Below are 22,446 nucleotides of genomic sequence, written 5' to 3'. Positions count from 1 at the left end.
CAGAATCCTCTTGAATTTTGCCCTTCCCCCCACCATAGTCTCTCTAGTGGTTTCTGTCCAATCAGTTCCTTTCTTCCCATCTTCCACTGCCATCAACCCTTCTCAGTTCAGGTCAAAACTACGGTAATAGCCTTCTAAGTGCCTTCCCTTTCTAAATCCACCCAGCTTACTGCTACCAGAAAAATCCTCCCAATAGCAAAGCACTCTTTCCGAAGCAATTCCACAACACTAAGAACTCCCAACTCCTTCCCATAGTCACGCACACAACCCACCTCACAGACTCACTCCCAAACACCTCACACATACCCTAGCCTCATGCAATTACCACCCCCAACCCGCCCCAATGATACATGAAGGCACTACCCTTTACAAACCCAAGCATAACAGATACACATGCCCAACCTGTGGCAAATCCCATCCCTTCTTCAAAGCTCGGTTCAAGTCTCATCTCTCTTATCAGTGTTTTCCAAATCACTTCAAGTATACTAAACAACCACACTTCTACTGGCATTTGGCACTAACTGTATTCCCTCCTGGTACTAGTTTCCAGAATACTGATTTGTGTGTGTTGTCCCTGTATTATTCCCTCCCTCAGTTTTCAATCAGGTAGCCAAGCTTTCAAAACCGTGGCTCAGGGACGCCTGGGCAGTGCAGTCCATTAAGGGGCAGACTCTTGGTTTTGGCTCAGGTCATGATATCAGGGTCGTGGGATCAAGTCCCACATCGGGCTAGGCTCCACAAGCAGCAGGAAGGCTGCTTAAGTTTCTCTCCCTCTCTCCCTCTCCCTCTGCCCCTCCATATCCCCCCACCATGCTTGCTCAGCACGCATGTACACATTCTAATAAATAATTAAAAACAAACAAACAAACTGTGGCTCAGGGCATCAAGTGGCATGGAATGTGGACCAGCCCTGTTTAGTAAAATCCATAGGACAGACCATATTGAGTGAACTGAAAAAAGACAGGAGTAGGGCGCCTGAGTGGTTCAGTGGGTTAATAAAGCCTCTGCTTTCAGCTCAGGTCATGATCCCAGAGTCATAGGATCGAGCCCCGCCATCAGACTCTCTGCTCAGCAGGGAGCCTGCTTCCTCCTCTCTCTCTGCCTGCCTCTCTGTCTACTTGTGATCTCTCTCTGTCAAATAAATAAATAAAATCTTTAAAAAAAAAAAAAAAAGACAGGAGTAGAGCTTAGAGCAATTTCAGGCAAAAAGAAATTTTAGAGGATGGGATCCACTCCTGTGGCAAGACCTCAGTAGACAATGTCCACCACCCACAACTAGGTATACCAAACCACAGGCACTCATGAGCGGGTTAACTATTCAAGTCCTGCAATGTAAAGGACACAAGTCCTTTGTGTCCTGTAAAGGTCACAAAAACTTTTGCAATCATTAAATACCTTCTGAAAGTGCTAAATCTATGTGAAATTTTGTAAAAAGTAATCAAGAATCAGATCTCAAGGGATGCCTGGGTGGCTCAGTTGGTTAAGCATCTGCCTTCAGCTCAGGTTATGAGCCCAGGATTCTGGGATCGAGCCTGCCTTCCCCTCTCTCTCTGCGGCTCCCCTTGCTTGTGCTCTGTCAAATAATAAAATCTTTAAATAAATAAAAAATTATACAGAATATTCCCATGGTGTATCTAGATTGAGAACTATTACAAAATCTTTAAAAAGTTGAGCAGTAAGACCTTAAAAAATTATTTATAAGGGGCACCTGGGTGGCTTAGTCAGTTAAATGTCCAACTCTTGATTTTGGCTCAGGTCATGATCTCAGGGTTCTGAGATTGAGCCCAGCTTGGGAAAGATTCTCTCCCTCTCTCTCTGCCCCTCTCTCTTAAAGAAAAAAAAAAAGAAAGAAAGAAAAAAGGTTATTTATAAAACAAAATATACTAAATTTAGCATCTAAAACTGAGTGGGGGAAAAAAACCAACTTGGAAATAGTCACCATGGTTCTCAACTATAAAATACCTTAAGGGCTTTTTTTGTTTTGTTTTGTTTTTATTTTGGAGGCAATCCCTGAGAAAGAGAATATTATTAAAGCCAGCCTGGAGGCATCTGGGTGGCATAATGAGTTAAGCGTCTGATTTCAGGTCAGGTCATGAGATAAGCTTGAGATTCTCTCTCCCTGCCTCTGCACTTCCCACTAATGTGCGCGCTCGCTCTCTCTCTCTCTCTCTCTCTCTCAAATAAATAAATCTTAAAAAAAAAAAAAAACAACCTGACTTCCCTTAAACTAATACACTAATCCAAATTACTAAAGAAACCACAGTATACTGATTAAAATTCTAGAAAAGGCTTCCATTTCATGTGGCAATCAAAAAAGGGAGAATCTCCCCCAAATGACAGATGTGTATGAACTGCAGCACCTATACAGAGTCCTGTTTTAAAAAAGTAAAGTCTGCAACATAGCAAGTAAATCAATTTTCTCTTAGAGCCTCAACTCTCACATCTGTTAAAACAAAAAGAAATGAATTAAGATAATCTCGAGAATCTCCACCCCATATACTAAACTGTAACTATCAAAGCATCAATATTCTTCAATGTAAAGATTCACTTTAAAATCTTGTTCACTGAATTTGTTTTGCAAATACTCTATTTCCAGAGATAATGAAACGTTTTCCTAACTTTTCCTTGCTCCATTTGTTATAAGCTCTGGTAGCAAGCCCAATTTTTAAAATACATACTAATATTAAGGTAACTTAATAGATGTAAGCAGTATCAAAAACTTATTTTTAAAATAAAGCTATCAAACATTCATACACCATACCACCTATGAATTACTTGTGCCAAATAATAATAGTTATCAAACCTGAGTAAGATCAAGCTTCCAGATCTAATTACCAGTTTGCAGGATTATAGGGGATAGACAGAAGTGATTCCATGGAGATGCAATCAGCAAATTCCTGTGTGTGGGGGTGTGTATTAAAACTTAAATACATGTTAAAAATTAACCTAAACACTGATTTGATATTAAGAAATTATTAAAATCCAACAAGCCCATTAGAATGGCCAAATCCATGAAGCAGGGGGTAAACTCTCAGCAAATTAGAAATACAGGGGAACTTCCTCAACATGGTAAAGAGCATATACAAAAAACCCACAGCTAACATCATATTTAATGGTGAAAAACCAGAAACTTTTCTATTAAGATCAGTAATAAGGAAAAAATGTTTCCTCTCACCATTCCTTTTAACAACAAATTAGAAATTCTAGCTAATGCTGTGGGAGAAAATTAAAAGTACACAAATTGCAAAGAAAAATTGTCTTTATTGACAGATAGGACCGTCTCTGTAGAAAACCCCCCAAAATCAACAAAATGACGCCTAGAGCTAATAAAGTGATTATAACAAGGGTGCAGGATAAAAGGTTAATATACAAAATCAACTGCTTTCCTATATAACACAATGAACAAATGGAATTTGAGATTAAAAACATTATCACCATTTACATTATCATTCCCAAAATTTAAATACTTGGGTATAAATTTAACAAAACACATACAAGACCTATATGAGAAAAACTATAAAACTCTGATGAAAGAAATCAAAGAGGAACTAAATAAGTGGATTATTATTCCATGTTCATGGAATGGCAGACTCAAAACAGTCAAAATCTCACTTCTTCCCTACATGATCAAGAAATTCAATGCAATCCCAATCAAAATGCCAGCAAGTTATTCTGTGGGTATCAACTAAGCAATTCTAAGTTTATATGGAGAAGCATAATTTCCAGAATAGCCAAAAAGTAGTGAAGAAAGAAAAAGTCTAAGAACTAATCCCCCAGCTTCAAAACTTACTGTAAAGCTACAGTAATCAAGACAGTGTGTTATTGGCAAAAGAACAGACAAATAAGCGAATGGGATAGAAGAGAGCCCAGAAACAGACCCACAAATGTAGTCAGCTGATCACTGACAAAGGAGTAAAGGCAATACAATGGAGAAAAGATGTCTTTTCAAAAAAAAAAAAAAAAAAGGCACTGGAACAACTAGACATCCACACGCAAGGAATTTACTCTACACACAGACATCACATCCTTCACAAAAATTCACTCAAAATGGATAACAGACCTAAATGTAAAATGAAGAACTATAAAATTCCTAGAAGATAAAATAAAAGGATATCTAGATGACCTTAGCTATGGCTAAGGTACTTTTTTAAATAAAGTACCATGAAAGAAATACTTCCTGAAGTATTTCTTATTATAATTAAAAACTTCCACTCTGCAAAACACAGTCAAGGGAATGAAAAGATAAGCCAAAAATAGGAGAAAATATTTGCAAAAGCCCTATCTGCTACAGGACTTTTATTCGAAATATACAAAGAACTCTTGAAACTCAACAGTAACAAACAATCCAATTAAAACATGGGCAAAAGACCTAAACAGACAAACCTCACCAAGACCTATACATGGCCAATAAGCACATGAAAAAATGCTCAACATCCTATGTCAATAGGAAAACGCAAATTAAAACAACAATTAGATAACACTGCACACCTATTAGAATGGCCAAAATCCAGAACACTGACAACACAAAATGCTAGCAAGGACATAAAGTAACAAGACCTCTCATTCATTACCGACAGGAACGCAAAATGGTCCAGCCACTCGCGAACAGTGTTTGATAGTTTCCTACAACACTACACATGCTCTTACCATGCAACCCAGCAAATGTGCACCTTGGTATCTGCCCAAAGCCGTTGAAAACTTATGTCCACAAAAGTCTGCATACAGATGTTATTCGTAATTACCAAAACTCGCAAGCACCTTCAGTAGGTGTGACACATGACCTAAGGTGAACGGATAAACTGTGGTAAAATGAAATACTACTCAGGGACGCCTAGGTGGCTCAGCCAGTTAAACATCAGTCTTCAGCTCAGGTCATGATCCCAGGGTCCAGGGATCGAGTCCCACATCGGGCTCCCTGCTCAGCCAACTCTCCCTCTGCCTGCTGCTCTCCTCCCTTGTGCTCTCTCTGACAAATAAATAAATATTTAAAAAAAGAAAGAAAAAATACTATTCAGTACTAAAAACAAGTGAGGGATCAAGCCACTAAAAACAGAGGAACCTTAAATGCCTATTACTAAGTGGAAGAAGCCAATATGAAATGGCTATACACTGTGTGATTCCAATTACATGATATTCTAGAAAAACCAAAACTAACAAGTCAGTGAAAAGATCAGTGGTTGCCAGAAGTTGTGGGGAGGCAAGAATATACAGGCAGAGCAGAGAGGATTTTTAGGGTTGTGAAAATATGCTGTATGACATGATAATGGCGGATACTTGTACATCCTATGGGTTTTGACCAGGATGGCAATATGAAGAGTGAACTTTAAATGATGGAGTCTGGCTGATAATGATTTGTCATGGCAGATTCATCAATTGTAAACAAATGAACCACTTTGTTGATTAATATTGGGGGAGGCTATGCCTGTGTTGGGGCAAGGGATACAGAAGAACTCTCTATAATTTCTGCTCAATTTTACTATTAACCTAAACTGCTCTAAATAATAAAGTCTGCTTTTTAAAATCTGCTCCTTAATTTTTTTGTCACTAATACACAGGAAACTCTTTAAAAAAAAAAAAAAATCAGCTCTCAAAGAACGATGGAGAGTTTTAAAAAGACCGCAGTAACTTTTGGGTTGAACCTAAAGCTGCTCTAAAACATAAAACCAAATCTGAAATATAGTCACACCTAAAAAATTAAAAAAAAAAAAAGACAGAAATTACTACGAGGAGCTCCTCCTGACCAAATTTGGATCACCTTGAGCATCACCATAAACAATAACAACAAAGTTTTTTTTTTGTTGTTTTTTTTTTTTAGATTTTACTTATTTATTTTAGAGGAGATAAAGAGAGAACAAGCAGGGGAGGAGGGGCAGAGGTGGAGGGACAGGGAGAGGGGAAAGAATCTCAAGCACACTGCACACTGAGCACCGCCAACCAGATTCCAGGCTTGATCCCAGAACCCTGGCATCACGACCTGAGCTGAAACCAAGAAACATGCACTCGACAAACTGAGCCATCCAGGCGCCCCAACAATAAAGATTTAAAATCACTGGCTAAAATAAAAACTTGTAAGTTTACACAGACATTGATAAACACACAAACAAGTAAATGAGAAAGCTCCTCCTTGCAGTAAAAATCCAACTAATAAATGCAAAAAGGGTAACTGGATTCAAAAATCACTATTTGCGGGCACTTGGGTGGCTCAGTCGGTCAAGGGTCTGCCTTCACCTCAGGTCCTGATCCCAGGGTCCTGGGATAGAGTCCCAGGTCAGGCTCCAGGGAACCTGCTTCTCCCTCTGCTGGCAGCTCCCCTTGCTTGTGTGCTCTAACGAATAAAACCTTTTTTTTTTTTTTTTTAATGGCAGACTCCAACACATAGTCTAAAATTTTCTTTTGCCTTTATAAAGATCATTAATGGAGTGTCAAATTTGAGTAAGATTTGTAGAATCTTGGGGCACCTGGCTGGCTCAGTTGGTAGAGCATGCAACCTGACAGGTCTTCATGTACCTGCCTGGTCACTGAAACATAAATACACACGCACTTCAAGAATATCCTACAGGGCCACCTGGGTGGCTCAGTGGGTTAAGCCTCTGCCTTCAGCTCAGGTCATGATCTCAGGGTCCTGGGACTGAGCCCTGGGTCAGGCTCTCTGCACAGTGGGGAGCCTGCTTCCCCCTCTCTCTGCCTGCTTCTCTACTTGTGATCTCTGTTATAAATAAATAAAAATCTTAAAAAAAATAATCCTACAACATTTTCCTTTAGTAATGTACCACTGCCTTCCACCAAAGTGTTAAGGTGAAATCTACTTTAATCTACTATGGGAAGATCAGTTCCATCTCTTGATATTTGTACTCATTTCTCCCATATACAGGAAAATGTACTGTACTTCTTAGACACAAATTCAAGTCCCTCTCCACTTCTTATTGAATCTCAGATATTGGCCAAATGAATAAGACCCAAGGGTCCACTGAAAAAAATTATGATAATGCCATACCTGTCTTTAAGTAGGTACTAAAACCAGTAACCTCAAGATCCATATCCCATAAATAATATTACCAACAACTGCCATCTTGAAATAATACCACCTTAAATTATGTATGGACCTTTAGGCCACAAAACACTTGTATTACTTCCCTTAATCCTAAAAACCCTCTGGTATTCACCCCTAAGATACCTAGAATCTCCCTGAGCTACAAGTATATTCATTTTAATGACAAGGAATCCAGGGCACTAAGAAAAGTAAAATGACTTGCCCAGGGTCACATAGCTTTAGGAAGTAAACCCCAAATTCTGACTCCAGTTTTTTCTCATTAGTCTATCGCAGCCTTCCAGGATTACAAAAACATTTCCCTAGAATAAAACATGAATATTAGGTGACAGGAGAGGCTGACTATAGTCAATATCTCTAGCTACCAAAAGGCACTGATACTACCTCCAAAATAAATCCCAAAATCTTGATTTTCCTCCAGAATCCCCTACCACAGCCCTAGTCCCAGCCATCTACTCTCCTCTGGATTACTGCAAAGCCTCCCCACTATTCTTACTGCTTCCTACCCTATCCACCACCCATACACAGAAGCCACACGGATTCTTTAGAAAATGTAAACAAGGTCACAACACAAGGATTTAAAAGCTTCTAATGGCTTCTGATCCACTCTGAATAAAATTAAAATTTACCAGCCTTTCTTGAAAATCTCTACATAAAATTGGAGTTCATTCTGTTCCCTTTTACCAAGCAAGCTCGATCTCACGTTAAGAGTTTTGTATTTGAAATCTCTTCTGCCTAGAATGCTCTATCCCCAGACTTGCATGTGGTCAGCTGTCGTCACTGAGATCTTGCTTTTAACACCACCTCCACAGAAAGATTTTCCCGGACCAATCCGTCACTCCACCACATGACCCAGCTTGCGCTATCTGCAGGGCACTTATCACTAGCTGGTCTGTTTTCCTTGTCTGCTCCTAGACTGCCTCTCCATAGAGGAATGTAAATACAAGTCTTGTTCACCTGGGTATCCCAACATCCAGTATGGCTGCTTTTTAAGCAGTGAGTAGGTCATTACTAAATGTTTTAATTCAGTAACAGTTTTATATAGTCTACTTTTTTAAAAAAAGGTGCCCAAAAATTAATCTGCTAGATAAATTTCTATAAAAATAATGCCTTCGGATTTTCAACTTAATAAATATCCCCCACATATCCCACCATACACACAAAGGGAGACAGACAAAGTGGGGATACAGAATTCTCTCTTCCTATCTGTGAGGATGATCCATACAGAAGAGGGTCACTCCACCAGCCCCACAATACAAGCTCTGGGGAAAGTGAGGCAAGGACTTAGATAGGAGTGTCTTTCCAACCTCATCCACATGCTTTAGCTATCCTGAAGCCTCTGCTGGTCCTTAAGCAAGGTATGTAATTTTCAATCTCCATGCCCTCACACACAGGTTTGCTTCTGCACAGGATGCATGCCCCTTCCCACACCCCCCCAACTTACCCAGTTTCAGAAACCTACCACTCCTGCGAGGACCAGCTTAAATGTTCCCATCTCTGTAAAGCCCTTCCTGACCCAAACCCAACCTGTGCTAACTTAGTCACTTCCTTACCACTTCATACTACTTAGTTTTGTGAATTATGGTTTCCTTCCAATGACTGCCTATGAAAAATATACCTTTATGTCTCTATAAACAATGTCAACTCTGCAAGTCACTTACTCATCATTTAGGCAATAAAAAGCAATGAAATATTTTTTATTTTTCATTTCAATGAAATATTTTTTCATATTATTTCATATTTTTCGTATCATTTCATGATACTAGAAATATCTAGTATTTACTGACTAGATAGTATTTTTTGGGTAGCACTCCAAAAAAAAAAAAATAGGCAAAAATTAGTTCTGCAAATTACTGTAGTTCCCATGTGAAAACAAACTTTAGTTTTACGAAACACCAAAAAATGAGTTTTTATAATAAAAATTTATAATAACGTATTACCCACCCTGACCAAAAAAAGCAAAGGATTTAGAAGTGTTTTGTTAAAAACTACAGAAATGATGTCTTCCCTTCAGAATTCCCATCAAAGTGAATTGTTGCCACTTAACAGAGTTACCATGTGACCCAGCAATTCTATTCCCAGGTACATACCCAAGAGAAATAAAAACTTAGATCCACCCAGAACACTTGTACACAGTTATTCAGAGCAGCCTACTTCAAAATAGCCGAAAAGCAGAAACAACCTGAATGTCATCAATCAATGAATGGATAAGCATAAACAAAATGCAGTGTATCCATACAATATTAATTATTCAGCCATAAAAAAGTACCAATACATTTTAGCTACAACATGAATAAACCTTGAAAATATTATGCTAAGTGAATGAAGCCAGACACAAAAGGTGTCATATTGTATGATTCCACTCATACGAAATGTAGAGAATAGGCAAAACCATAGTTACAGAAAGATTAGTGGTTCCCAGGAACTCAGGCAAAAGAGGGAATGACTGGCAGATGGGTACAGTTTTGGGGGTGATGAAATGTTCTGCATAGCGGTGATGGTTACACAACTTTGTTAATATACTAAAAACCAATGAATTATATATTTCCTTAAAAGGGTGAATTTCAGGGCACCTGGGTGGCTGAGCTGGTTTAATGTCTCCCTTCAGTTCAAGTCATGATCCCAGGGTCCTTGGATCAAGTTCCATGTGGGGTTCCCGGCTCATCTGGGAGCCTGCTTCTCCCTCTCCTTCTGCCCCTCCCCCTGCTCACACATATACTGTCTCAAATAAAATCTCTAAAAAAAAAAGAGACTTTCATCAATCAAACTGTTACTTTAAAATTAAGAAAAAAATCGAAAATATGCAATTGAGTCCCACAAGTTTTATGTATTCAAGTATTTTTTTATTTGCGTGAATTCAAGCCACATAAAGTTCTGACTTACCAAATGGTGAAAAATCAAAATTATGTTGTACTGGTTAAGGAGAGAGTGAGACAGCCTACCCTTAATATAGGAACTATAAAAATAAAGGAAATTCGTTTTTTCATTACTGAAAAGTTAAATTCACTAGGCAGCTGAAAAATTATCAACTTTATATTCAATTTACCTGACCAACATCCATTTTAAAATTCAAACTATTGTCTCTTGTCAAAAATTTCATCTTAACCAAAATACCACCCTCCCAGAAAGCAAAGAATGCTTACTGATCTAGATTTCTCAACTGGTAAAATTATTGGTATCAACTCCACGGAAGTGCCTTTTACAAAGGCAAATAGCCTAAGTAAAAATTCTTAGTATGTCTGGAAAGGTCCTAAACAGACTAATTTCAGCTTCGATTACACTAAAAAGGTTTCTGATGCTTAAAAAAGTTTTTATGTAAACTACTTTCTTAAAAAAAAAAATCCATCAATTACAAGGAAAAAATATTTTGAAGAACTGGACAAAGAGGTCAAGTTCTCACATACATGCAATGGATAAATCAAGATTGTTTACTGCTAAGAGACTATGAATCCATAAAATACCAAGCCTCCTACTCACGCACGCAACAGAAACATATACACCTATTTTCCAAATACATCAGCACCCACCCATGTACTATATAATTACAGGTTATCCTTGGTATACAAAAATATTATGGACAGGCTTGTTTGTGTTTTCTTCCAAGAGCGTTGACAGGTAGCAGTGAATCACACATTCTCCTGTGTCTCATCTGCCTCATGATCAATGACACACGCTGCCAACATCTGAGGTTAAGGATGCAAACTGAGACTACAGATTATTTTCTCCTTCTCATGATGCTAAATGTTACCTGTATACAAATACGGGACGACCTCCCTTAGTGTCACTGGTACGAAAAGCAAACCACAAAGCAAGTAACTGCAAGAGACTCAAATCTGAAGGAAACTACAGAGCTGCAATACTTACTGTAATTTGAATAATACATGACTACCAAATTGTTGAGGGCACGCTCCAGGAAGAAAACCAAACTAGTAATAAAAATAAACGTACTGCCAAAAAAAAAAATTTAAGGGACAGACATAACTTCAAGTATTTTATTTCATAAATCATCAAAATTCCAGAAACCCCACTACTCAGAAAACTACAAACAGCATATCCTAGAACATGTCTATAACGAAAAATATTTCGTCAAACCATGTATCCGTATCTCAGTGCTGAATATACTGTCCTCACATAAAAAGAATTGATACCATTTCTCAGAGGTCTAACTGGGGAGCATAATAAAAACATAAAAAGAGGAGCACTTGGGTGGCTCAGCTGGTTAAGCGACTGCCTTCGGCTCTGGTTCCCTGCTCCGTGGAAAGCCTGCTTTTCCCTCTTCTCCCTCCCCCCTCATGCTCTCCCTCTGTCGTCCTCTCTCTCAAATAAATAAATAAAATCTTAAAAAAAAAAAAAACAGTAAAAAGATATATTGAAATCCAGCCTAGCATAAGCTAAGAAAAAAAAGAGTCCCACACAGAAAAAGAAGTGAATAGATCCCTTGAGGTTGTCTCTCTCAGGAGACAGGACTCAACTGGGCCCAAAGTAAAGAGAGTATCCATGAATACAGCGGAAGACGGTTTCAAACAGAAAAAAAAAAAAAAAAAAAAAAAAGGCACAAAGAAAGACCAAGAGGAGGGACTCCACAACAGCAACAAACAAGTTAGTTTGGCTAGAACCAAGGATCCATGAAGGGAAGAAACAGGAGTGAAGACTGAAATGGATCAGGTCCAGATTACAAAGAAACTTGAACACCACATCAAGAAGCTTACAACTTACTTTGCATGTAATGAGCGTTAGGGAAGTTTTTATGTTGTGATGTGAGGGGATGAGAGTGTTAAAATGTTCAAGATATTATTTACCCAAAGCATAAGCAAGCACAAATATTCCAAATGAGGCTGCATATCACTGGGAGAAAATGTGTTCAAAACCCAGGCCTAAGAGTTTATTACTGGGACGAAGGGAGACAGCAGCAATGCTCAAATAATAAAACTTACGCAAGTTAAATAAAACCTAAGCGCTCCACTTCTCCAACTCCCATTTAAAGTTTCCACTTACTATAAAAGCAAGAGAAGCACACTGAAGAGCCCTGACTGAACAATTACACATAGGAGGCAATTTACCCCAAATACTGTACAACTGGATCCCGAGTTCCAGAACTGTGTTACCCTCAGCCCTTAAATGTGATTAAGGCCCTAGGTTGAAAATGAGTTCATCCTACCAACCCAAGCACATTTCAAGAGTAAATATGAGTGTCTCAAAGCTCTGAAGCATTAGTAGAAGGTGTTGAAACATCAACAGAAATAAAAAATCCCTCATGACATTCAACTATCCTCCCCAAAGATTCAAATGTGCCAGTACCATCCTTTTGGTTTCCCTAACAGCCCGATAAAACCAGTGTCAAGAAATTTTAGTGTAAGTAAGTGAACGCATATCTTAAGATACAAAAATCAGGAGGGAGCAAGGTTCTAAATTTCTTTAGAATTACCTCATTTAATTAATAACCACCAGGAGACGAGATTCGGCTTTATTTTTCACACAATTTATGTGACTTTCCCAAGGCCCTTGGCACAAACCAAGATCAAAATTCTTTATGGTTTCCCCTGGCATAAGATCTGTACACTGAGTCATCCACGTTTGATCAAAACACGGTACCCTTGAGGTCGCACAAGTGATAAAGTCGACTAAAAAAGAGACCACAGACAGAACTACTCATTAGATAAGGTTTTCAAGACTTAAGGGTTTCTCAACTGTGTTCCTAAAACAATATTCTCGTATGTTAAATTTATTGACAATCATACGGTGAGCAAACAGACCGAAATACTGAGCAGAGAGAATGGCGCTTAACCTGACAGTCTATGGAGTTCATGGAAAAGGAGACTCGATCGACCGGAACTCAAAATTCCCAGCCAGAGTTTCCAAACACCAGGGCATCTCAAAGATAATGGGCCGGTTCGCACTTCCACGGTGAACCCAAACTGCCCGTCCCCTGTGCTTAACACAAGTATTCATGACAGTCCTTTTGTCTGTGAAACAACCCAAACCAAACCACTGCGGAGAAAATAAAGATACCTGCACTGAACAATCGTTATGACGAGCGAGGGGTAGACAATCCTCCCCCCAGTTCCAGCTCCTCCTCCCCAGCCCACCCTCGTCGCCCACCGCCTCTATTTTCTTAGAAATGGCACCAACCGGAGGCCACCTTGGGAGGCGGAGAGGAAGCGGCCAAAGGGCCGCAATACAAGTTTGGAGACCAGCACCAACTTGTGGAGATGGAAGCAAGTATTACGGCCTATTGCAGAGCAGGAGCGAAGCCCCACTCACCCGCCCGTAGGTGGCAGGAAAAGAACTTGGGGGGCGGGAGGGGGGAATCTGGCGGAAGAGAGGTGGCAGGGCGGGCAGCGCGTCCAGCCGCGGCTGATCGATGGTCGGTAAACAAGCTCGGCGGACCCACCCTCCCACAGCCCCGGGCCTGTCCCCGCACCGAGAAAGCCCAAGATGGGAGCGCGGCCGCGGCCCACCCGGCCCCCTCGCCTCGCGTTGCCTCCCCTCGCCCGCGACGCCGCCCCAGGGGGCGCGGGCGGGCTGCCCAGGAGAGCCGGCGGCCTGGACGCCGCCAAGGAGCGAGGGGCCGAGCAGGCCGCAGAAGGGGCCGCGAGGGCCTGCAGTGGGGCGCCCTACTGGGGCCCGGTTACCTGGCGGCGGCGGCTCCTCCAGCTCCTGCTCCTTCTCCCCGTCCGATGCTCAGCGCCCGGAGGCGGCGGCGGCGGCGGCGACTCCCCGAGCAGCCAGCGGCGACGAGCCGAGCCCGGCCCCTCTCCGCCTCCCTCCGTGCCGCCGCCCGTCCCGCTGCTGCCGCCTCCGCCCTCTCCCCTCAGTCAGGACATGGTCTCCGCGGGCCCGCGCGCAGCTCCGGACTACCGGGCGGGGTGGGGGGGGAGAGGGAGCAGAGGGGCGGAGAGCAGGCGCGGAGACTGGGGGCGCTTCGGGGAAGGAGGGGGGAGAGTGGTAGGGGGATCGGCCTGAGGCGCTGCAGCTCCTAATGGCGTCGGTGAGGGGCCCCGGAGCCAAATAAACCCCACGGCAAGCAGCACAACGTCAAGGCGGGACCCCGCCGCTCGCCGCCCTGTCATTGGCTCGGAGGCCGCCAGCAGCGCAGCCAATGGGCGGCCGCCTCTTTCCGGGAGCAGGAGGCGGGCTGCGGAGTGGTGACGTCATGCCGACGCCCGGCCGGGATTGTGAGGCAGCGGCCGGTCGGGCTGCGGGCCCTGGGTGCCTTGCCGGGCACGCAGAGAGGCGAAGGGGCTGCACGACGTGCGCGGAGCAGGGGGACGCCGGCGGCGCGACCGGGGCGACCGCTCGGCTGGCCGGCTCCGATTGCTCTGTCGGTGCCGCCGTTTCGCCCGACTTCCCAGCCCGCCCCCGGGTCTCAGGTCTACCGGGTTACTCAGTGACAGATTCTCGCTCTAATACAAACCTCCTCGAGGTTTACCTCCTCGCGCTAATACAAACTCTTTGCAAGACATCGGGAAAGATCTATGTTTAGGGTTTTACAATGTCTATTTTTTACGTAAACCCTACCTTCGGGGCGTATATCCATTTCTACGTGTGTATGTGTCTGTTTGTAATATGTATGTTACATACGCACAAACATGATGGAGCCTGGAATTCTATGCCAGCTCCACCTCAAAAATTTTTTAAGTCTAAGCCATGGAGACTTTGCTTTCCCCTCTCTTCGGCGATCTCCTACCTCTCTCATGGTTCCCTTTTCTGTAGCCTGGAGAGGATGACCTTTTCTGTAAATTGTAAATTAAGACAGAGGATAGGGGCGCCTGGGTGGCTCAGTGGGTTAAAGCCTCTGCCTTCAGCTTGGGTCATGATCCCAGAGTCCTGGGATCGAGCCCCCCATCGGGCTCTCTGCTCAGCAGGGAGCCTGCTTCCTCCTCTCTCTGCCTGCCTCTCTGCCTACTTGTAATCTCTGTCAAATAAATAAATAAAATCTTAAAAAAAAAAAAAAAAAAAAACAGGATAAATTACAGCCCTGAAAGTACTGCTGGGAGAATTCCCAGAGCCCACGTCTCAAACAGAATATGTTCTAGGGTGATGTGTTTTGTGTAGTTCTTCTTTTACTTTAAAATATAGCCAAATAGATAAGTCATTTAGCCTTGTGCCTAAAGCCCATTTGTCCAATTTTTCCAGCTGGAGAGCTTGGTTTTTCTTAGTTAGTGGGACTTCGCCTTGAGTTTTTCACACTTCAAAATTGTATTTCAATGGATAAAGAAGATGTGGTATATATAAACAATGGAATACTATGCAGCCATCAAAAGAAATGAAATCTTGCCATTTGCGACGACGTGGATGGAACTAGAGCGTATCATGCTTAGTGAAATAAGTCAATCAGAGAAAGACAACTATCATATGATCTCCCTGATATGAGGACATGGAGAAGCAACATGGGGGGTTAGGGGGATAGGAGAAGAATAAATGAAACAAGATGGGATTGGGAGGGAGACAAACCATAAATGACTCTTAATCTCACAAAACAAACTGGGGGTTGCTGGGGGGAGGTGGGATTGGGAGAGGGGGAGGGGGCTATGGACATTGGGGAGGGTATGTGCTATGGTGAGTGCTGTGAAGTGTGTAAACCTGGCGATTCACAGACCTGTACCCCTGGGGATAAAAATACATTATATGTTTATTAAAAAAAAAAAAATTTGGAAGGGGAGGCAAACCATAAGAGACTATGGACCTTGGAAAACAACCTGAGGGTTTTGAAGGGTCAGGGGTGGGAGGTTGGGGGAACAGGTGGTGGGTAATGGGGAGGGTACGTTTTGCATGGAGCACTGGGTGTTGTGCAAAAACCATGAATACTGTTATGCTGAAAAAATAAATAAAATGGAAAAAAAATAAAAAATAAATTAAAAAAAATTGTATTTCAAGAATTTGGAAGACCATAAAGTGCAACAACTGTTGAAAAGTCGTAGACTGCTTTAAGTTGCCTATGGAAGAACTGTAGCACTGTGATAGGGCTTTAGCAGTGGTATTGGACACTTCAGCTTCAACAAGAAGAATTACTGAGCGTTTAACTGGGTTTGTGAAATTGGGAGACTTCATTTGGTAAAACTACTCACGGTATTATTCTCATAAAAAGTTAAGGATATGTGTATAGCCTTACTACGGTCACTAAATAATACCTTGTAGAGCTACCCCTCACCAGCAACCTCCTTCACAGCCATTCCCGTGACAGAGATTTTCAAGAATCTCGTCTTCCCAGAACATTATTTGGTCAAGGACTTGTCCATAAATTGAGTTTAAACCGCAACAGTCATTTGCGTACAAAACTTAGCACTTAATCTCAAACATAATTAACACAACTGTAGCTTAAACACCACATTACTATGTAAGAACAAATAGTTCAACCAACATTTCACTTTGAAAGTATTTTAAGAGCTTCTGAGTACCTCCAGCTTCCCCTTCCTGAACCTCAGCTGCAAACCACCTCACCTCGGAGTCAACGAGAACTGCAGAATTCAGTGGTTTTGTTTAGTTTGAGGTGTAGTTGATTTTGTTAAAGGGATATAGTTGGGATAAGGCTTTATGAACTCTTCACTCCAGTTAGCAAACATGAAGTAAGCTCCATGTGCCAGAGAACAAGAAGTATACAAAGATGAGTAAGATATATTCTGCGTTTGAAAGACTACAGCGTAGGAAAAAGAGCAAGACAAAAATCGCCATAATTGGGGGCGCCTGAGTGGCTCAGTGGGTTAAAAAAATCGCCATAATTATAATAGGAGGTGGAATGTGCTAAGTAAATTCAAATGAAAATTACCTTGTAATTGAGAGGAAGCGCAAATCCAAAAATGACTCTATGTTAAAGCTGGGGGAAAAATATGTGTTATTTTTTTAAAATAGTTCTTTTTCTTAGAACTCTTAAACTAAAATGTAGGGACAGTATAGTTTTGTTGACAGTTTGTTTTGGCTTTGGGGTATTTCCCAAAAACTTGTAGAAAATAAAATTTCCATTTTAGTTATTGTGAAGGTCTTCGATGCCAAATGATGCACCTGTCTTAATTCCTTTACTAGTTCAAAGCCATGGAAAGGTTTTGAGCAAGAAAATGCCAGTACTGGAGCTATATAACCTGGAATGTCTTTGGTACAAACTCGGGTAGAACTAGACGCAGGGACAGAGATCCAATTAAGAGACGAGAACCCCAAACCAAAGTAGCTGTTAGAATGGAAGGGGGGGGGGGCAGACATGAAATAAGACGGCAGGAGAAGGGTCAGAGTTTGCCAGTGTCTGAATCTGAAGCAAAAGAATCAAAAGTCTGAGAACTCTGGCTGATATGAAACACCGGAGAGGAACTTAAGACGAGATCAGGTATGCCCAGATCCTGGGCTCAGGAGGAAATGTGTAGCAAGCAGGGGAAATGCTGGTCTGAAATGTGATAGGCCAGAGCTGGAGATAAACAGATAAACATTGGGAGCTTATCTATGTAGAAGTGACCCCTAAAGTCAAGGAATAGGAAACAAGATCTCTGAAGGAGGAGGAAAGACTGGTCAGAAAAACAGATTTAAAAAAAAAAAAAAAAGATATTCTCAAAGCCAAAGCAGCAGCAATTCTCAAGAACATGATAATAAACAATGTCTGATTCTAGAGACTTCAGAGAAAAGGTCACTGGGTTTGACAAACAAGAGGTTTAGTGACCTTCTAGAGAACAATTCTCAGTGGGATGGTGAAGAAAGAAGCCAGATTTCAAAAGCTGAAGGCATGTGTAGGCATTGAAGCAGTGATTATAGGCTACCAGTCCGAAATGTTTGCCCATGTAAAGAAGGCAGGAGATGTAATAATAGACACAGGGAGTAACAAGAATAAGGGAAAGGTTTTGTTTTCTTTTACATACTTTTTTAAAAGAATGAGCATATCTGTGTACTTTTGTAAAAAGAAGAGAGAAGGTGAAGAAAGAAAAAAGTGATTCCAATCCAATAGGGAGGTAACCCAGAACATAGTGCTTTGTCTTGGCAAGCAGAAGGGCCCTTTCTTTCTCAGAAACAAAAGGAAAGGAAGACGTGAAAAAACAGTAGTGTAGGGAGATTCTGATCAGAGAGAGGGGACAGCACAGACTCCATACTCTTTCTCCTCCCGCGGGCAGCAGGCACAGGTCACCTGCTCAGGGCTGGGCTGGGAAGCTGGAGAACTGAGGGATGTCGGGACAAAGGTGGCGAGGAGGCAAACCAAGAAGAGTAGAGAAAGAAAAACAACAAGGAACCACTTTCTCCGGCAAGGTTGAGAAGCCCAGACCTCAGAGGTCACCTAAGGGAGATGGCACTTCCAAATAAGGAAAATGAAAGGCGCCCTGCTGAGCGGAGGGACAACAGGTCCGGCTTGCTTCGGGTTCTGTGCTCTTATTTATAAAACCTCTAAAGCAGGTTTCATAAAACTGGTGAACTTCCCTAAAAAGAAATGCTAGAAGGTTTGATTGTTACAAGAACAGATTCTCAGCCATGTTGCAGAAAACGTCATAAACTGCAAAACACATTCCATTTACTATATGTGATCAACATGATTCCTCAGTAAAAAAAAAAAAAAAAAAAACTCTTTACATTAGAAAATGCAGTATAATTGTGCTGCCCGATCCATTCTTATGCAAGAAATCACACTGTTTTGAGGAATACAGGATTATAGGATTATCCGGTGACTGTCCTGGACACCAACCACAAATCTGCCTGGGATAAAATCTCTCATGAAAGGGCCAGGTATGTGGTAAGGCATCAAACAGAATACCGCTCGCTTGATTTAACCAAGTCCTGGCCAGGCTGGGACTTGACTCGTCTCCATGGGTGAGAATTTAGGCTCATAGAAACAAGATCACTCCACATCTAGATAAAGAAATTTTCATAAACTTCAACTAGGTATCCTTGTAAGTTAGACTCACTGAGTTAGGAGAGAATTGAAGTTTTATGGAGTCTTTGTAAGAAGTCTGGAGACATCAGATATCTGAAAGGACTTCCCTTGTTTTTCTCTCTGGACCTAGAAAAGTTTTATAAGAGACAACAATGTGAGGGTGGAAAGAATGTGAACTTTGGAGTCAAACAGACCAGAGTTTAAATTCTGCTCTGCTGCATAGCTGTCCTGAGTCCCCATTCCCTCCTCTGAGAAATCCAGAGTCGCTCTGGCAGTTAATCGGAGGGTCGATGAGATTAGAGGCAAAAAGTCCTAGCAATAATCATAAGCATTGGACAAATGTCTTTTTCCCCCTTTGGGTTTCACTTATTTCAGATAGCAGCTAAGGAGGAATCATGCCATGTCAGGCACTGTGCTGTGTGCTGGTCTCAGCACCAAGGGGCTAACAGGTAGGGAGAAGAGGGGGAGAATTTCTTCACCTGGGATCCCTGTACCCTGTAGGGGCTGTGACCATGGATGGGAAGAGGAGACATCTTCGTCTCCACTAACATTTAACCAAAATGAAGAAGTCACATTAATTATCAACATAAGTCAACAAACCACAGTAATATTAACAAACCTGTGGCTTTGGCACCAACAGAAATCACAGATTTCTTAGAACACATTATAACCGCAGATAGCTCAAAATACACTTTATTCCCACTGCAACTGTAAAACCATGTTGGCCGTTAGGCCTGGGGCTAGCTTCTGATTTAATGTGTTATTTTAAAAGTGCTTAATGTTATAGTTTTTTTTTAATATTTGATAACAAGGAAACCAATTAAGTTGTAATAGAGTTATCTCATTTATTCTATGCATTTAAGAAATTATTCTGAAATGGACATGACTGTTTTTCAAAAAGGGTGAGACCCACATCTAGTTAGGGAAGTTTGAGTTTTCTTCATTTCTCAGGACAGAAAGGCAAACTCCATGCAAAACAATCAAATTACTTATGTTCCAAAATAGGACACAGACTAGGCAAGCCATGCCATTCCCTTGGAAAGTACAAATGCAAAAAGGGGAGACTGTGTTTTGCAGGTAAATATAATTAGCTCAGCAAGGAGAGAAGGGGAGGCAGAAACCAGTGGGGAAGAGGAGGGATGGGATGGGATGGGTCCCACTGAGGAAACTGAAAAAGCGAAAAGCAGGACTGAGATCTGGTCAACCTTAAATGTGCCTGAACTCTAACCCCTTTTGAAGCATTTTTACTCAGTTTACAGTTTTTATAAACAAACCTCTTCCCATTCAGTGCTGACAAGTTAACACGACCACCAGCACCCTTAACACACACACACACACACACACACACACACACACACACGGCAGAAATAAACATACTGATCTAGGATCTAATACTTTCCTACATGTCTTACTATATAATGCTCATGAAATTGAAACTGTTTTGCCTCTTTGCCAAATACTATAGTGATAAATCACCTGAAGAGTGAGGAATGACACCGTATTTTTCATTCCTCTCCTTCCATTCATTTCAGAGACCACAGTCTAAGAATATTTCAAAATATTTGAAAGCATCCATGATGCCATTCCAGCATTTCTTAAATGAATAGAGATGATTCAAGCAAATGGTCTCGTTGGCTTCAAAAACAATAGGTAAATTCAAATTGCGGACCAAAGAGAATAATCAGTATCATAGCTTCATGGTTAGGAGGAAACCATAAAGTTCACAATATTTGGTTATCTTCAATGTATTCATAGTAGCTATAAGTCTACAATATATAAGCTACGTATTTAAAAAGGGACGGGTCAGACAGAAATGTAGTTTTAGGACCAATACAAAAAGTATTCAGTTGTTCCATGTAAGGAGTAAAACATGAATCTATAACTAAGGGAATCACTGGCTGGTATTCATACATTACCTGGAGTTTTAACAGCTTTCACAATGAATAGAAAGTATCATGTCTGTACGTGAGTTATTTTGACTGTGTGGGGCATCTGGCCGAGCGTGTGACTCTTGATCTCAGCGTCATGAGTTTGAGCCCCATATTAGGCATAGAGCTTGCTTAATAAGTATTTATAGATATTTTGACTGTTTGATTCACAGTTAAATCCAGAGTACTGAGAATGATTCTTGGCACATAAAGGTGCTCAAGAAATATTTATTGAATGAATTAAATTTGCTTTCTTTCTTTTATACCTCCGGATATTGCCAACCATCATTCTTGTAGTTCCAAAACCTAATGCATTGAAATTTCATTCAAGAACTCAGAATAGTTCAGGATTTCCCTTTGATTCCTTTTTTTTTTTTTTTTTTGGTTTGTAATTTTATATCTTATGCAGTATCTTTTGCAAAATTTTAACTGTCAAACCTTATAAATGAATGCAGATGAAAATGATATCTAACACGTTCACTTTCACATTTAGCCGTCTTTAAAAAAACAAGATGTAGTTTACGAAATTTGTCTAGGATGTAGTGGGCATCAGGAGACCCACAGATACCTTGAAATCGCCTAAGAAAATCCTCTGAATTTCTGAATGGCCTATGCAGTTCCAGAGGGAGGGTCTATAAGTTTTCACCAATTCTCTAAAGGCATTCATGACACACAAAAAAAGGTTAAAAACCACAGGTTTAGGCTATGTTTTATAAATTTATAAATTTATAAATTTTTAGGTAACAATAATAATCTGTATCTTTAGGGTTTTTAAATTTTCTCTTTTTTTTAAAGGGATTTATTAATTTGCGAGAGAGAGGGAGTGCACACGCACACGCAAGCGAGAGAGAATCTCCAGATGGCTCCATGCTCAGCAGGATGTTGTGATGTTGGACTTGATCTCAAGACCCTGAGATCACGACCTGAGCAGAAATCAAGAGTGGGACGCTCAATCAACTGAGCCACCCAGGCGCCCCTAGGATATTTAAATTTTCACAGCACTTTACCATCTATCATCCTATTCTAGCCTTATTAGTTTTGTCAGATAAGTGTTATTTCCAGTGCTTAAAGGGAAAGCCAAGGGACAGAAAGTTTACAAGACTCTCTTTTTAGGAATTAGAACACAGGCTCCGGAAGTTATAACCCAGTAACCCTCCCCCAGAATTTTTCCTCGACCTAGCTGGGCCCCAGAAAACACATGGCTTACCAAGGTTTTCATAAAATGTGTGGATTAAAACTAAATATCAGTGCCTTCTCTCATTTTGAGATTACTTTTTTCAGGAAGCAGTTTTTGCAAATAGAATTTGCCAGAAGGATGAGAGATTAGTGACCTCATTGCATTTGTGAGATCAGAGTCTTCCCAATTGTGGGGAAAAGGAGAAATAGCACAAGTACCGAAGCTGAAACCAAGCTCCTTCAGTGACGCACTGAGTGAATCTGAGGGCTCGAACTGAGTGACTTTCTCACGCAACCTCTCAGGACGGGTACTTAGCATCCGCTCCACAGACTTTGTTTCAGGAGCCTTGCCCAAGTCCCCCTGAAGTGTTAGTTAGGGTCAGCAGGCAGGACAGTAATGGGGTAAGAAGCAAGGGGATAAGGGAGTTAGTTGGAGTGCACATGCCTTCGGGGTA

General features: G+C 41.3%; 1 protein-coding gene across 2 annotated transcripts in view; it reads right to left on the bottom strand.

Annotated features, from left to right (window-relative positions):
• The window catches only part of ZRANB1 (zinc finger RANBP2-type containing 1), a 54,707-nt gene extending 40,651 nt beyond the window's left edge, over positions 1-14,056 (bottom strand). For both annotated transcript variants that reach the window (XM_046027995.1, XM_046027996.1), the window contains exon 1: positions 13,681-14,056. The gene's annotated coding sequence lies outside the window, so the exon portion shown is untranslated. The remainder of the gene's footprint in view (positions 1-13,680) is intronic.
• Between the last annotated feature and the right edge of the window lie 8,390 nt (positions 14,057-22,446).

Source organism: Meles meles, chromosome 13, assembly GCF_922984935.1.
Source record: "Meles meles chromosome 13, mMelMel3.1 paternal haplotype, whole genome shotgun sequence".
Classification (NCBI taxonomy): domain Eukaryota; kingdom Metazoa; phylum Chordata; class Mammalia; order Carnivora; family Mustelidae; genus Meles; species Meles meles.
The sequence above is the reverse complement of the archived record's forward strand: the minus strand, read 5'-3'. Positions and strand labels throughout refer to the sequence as shown.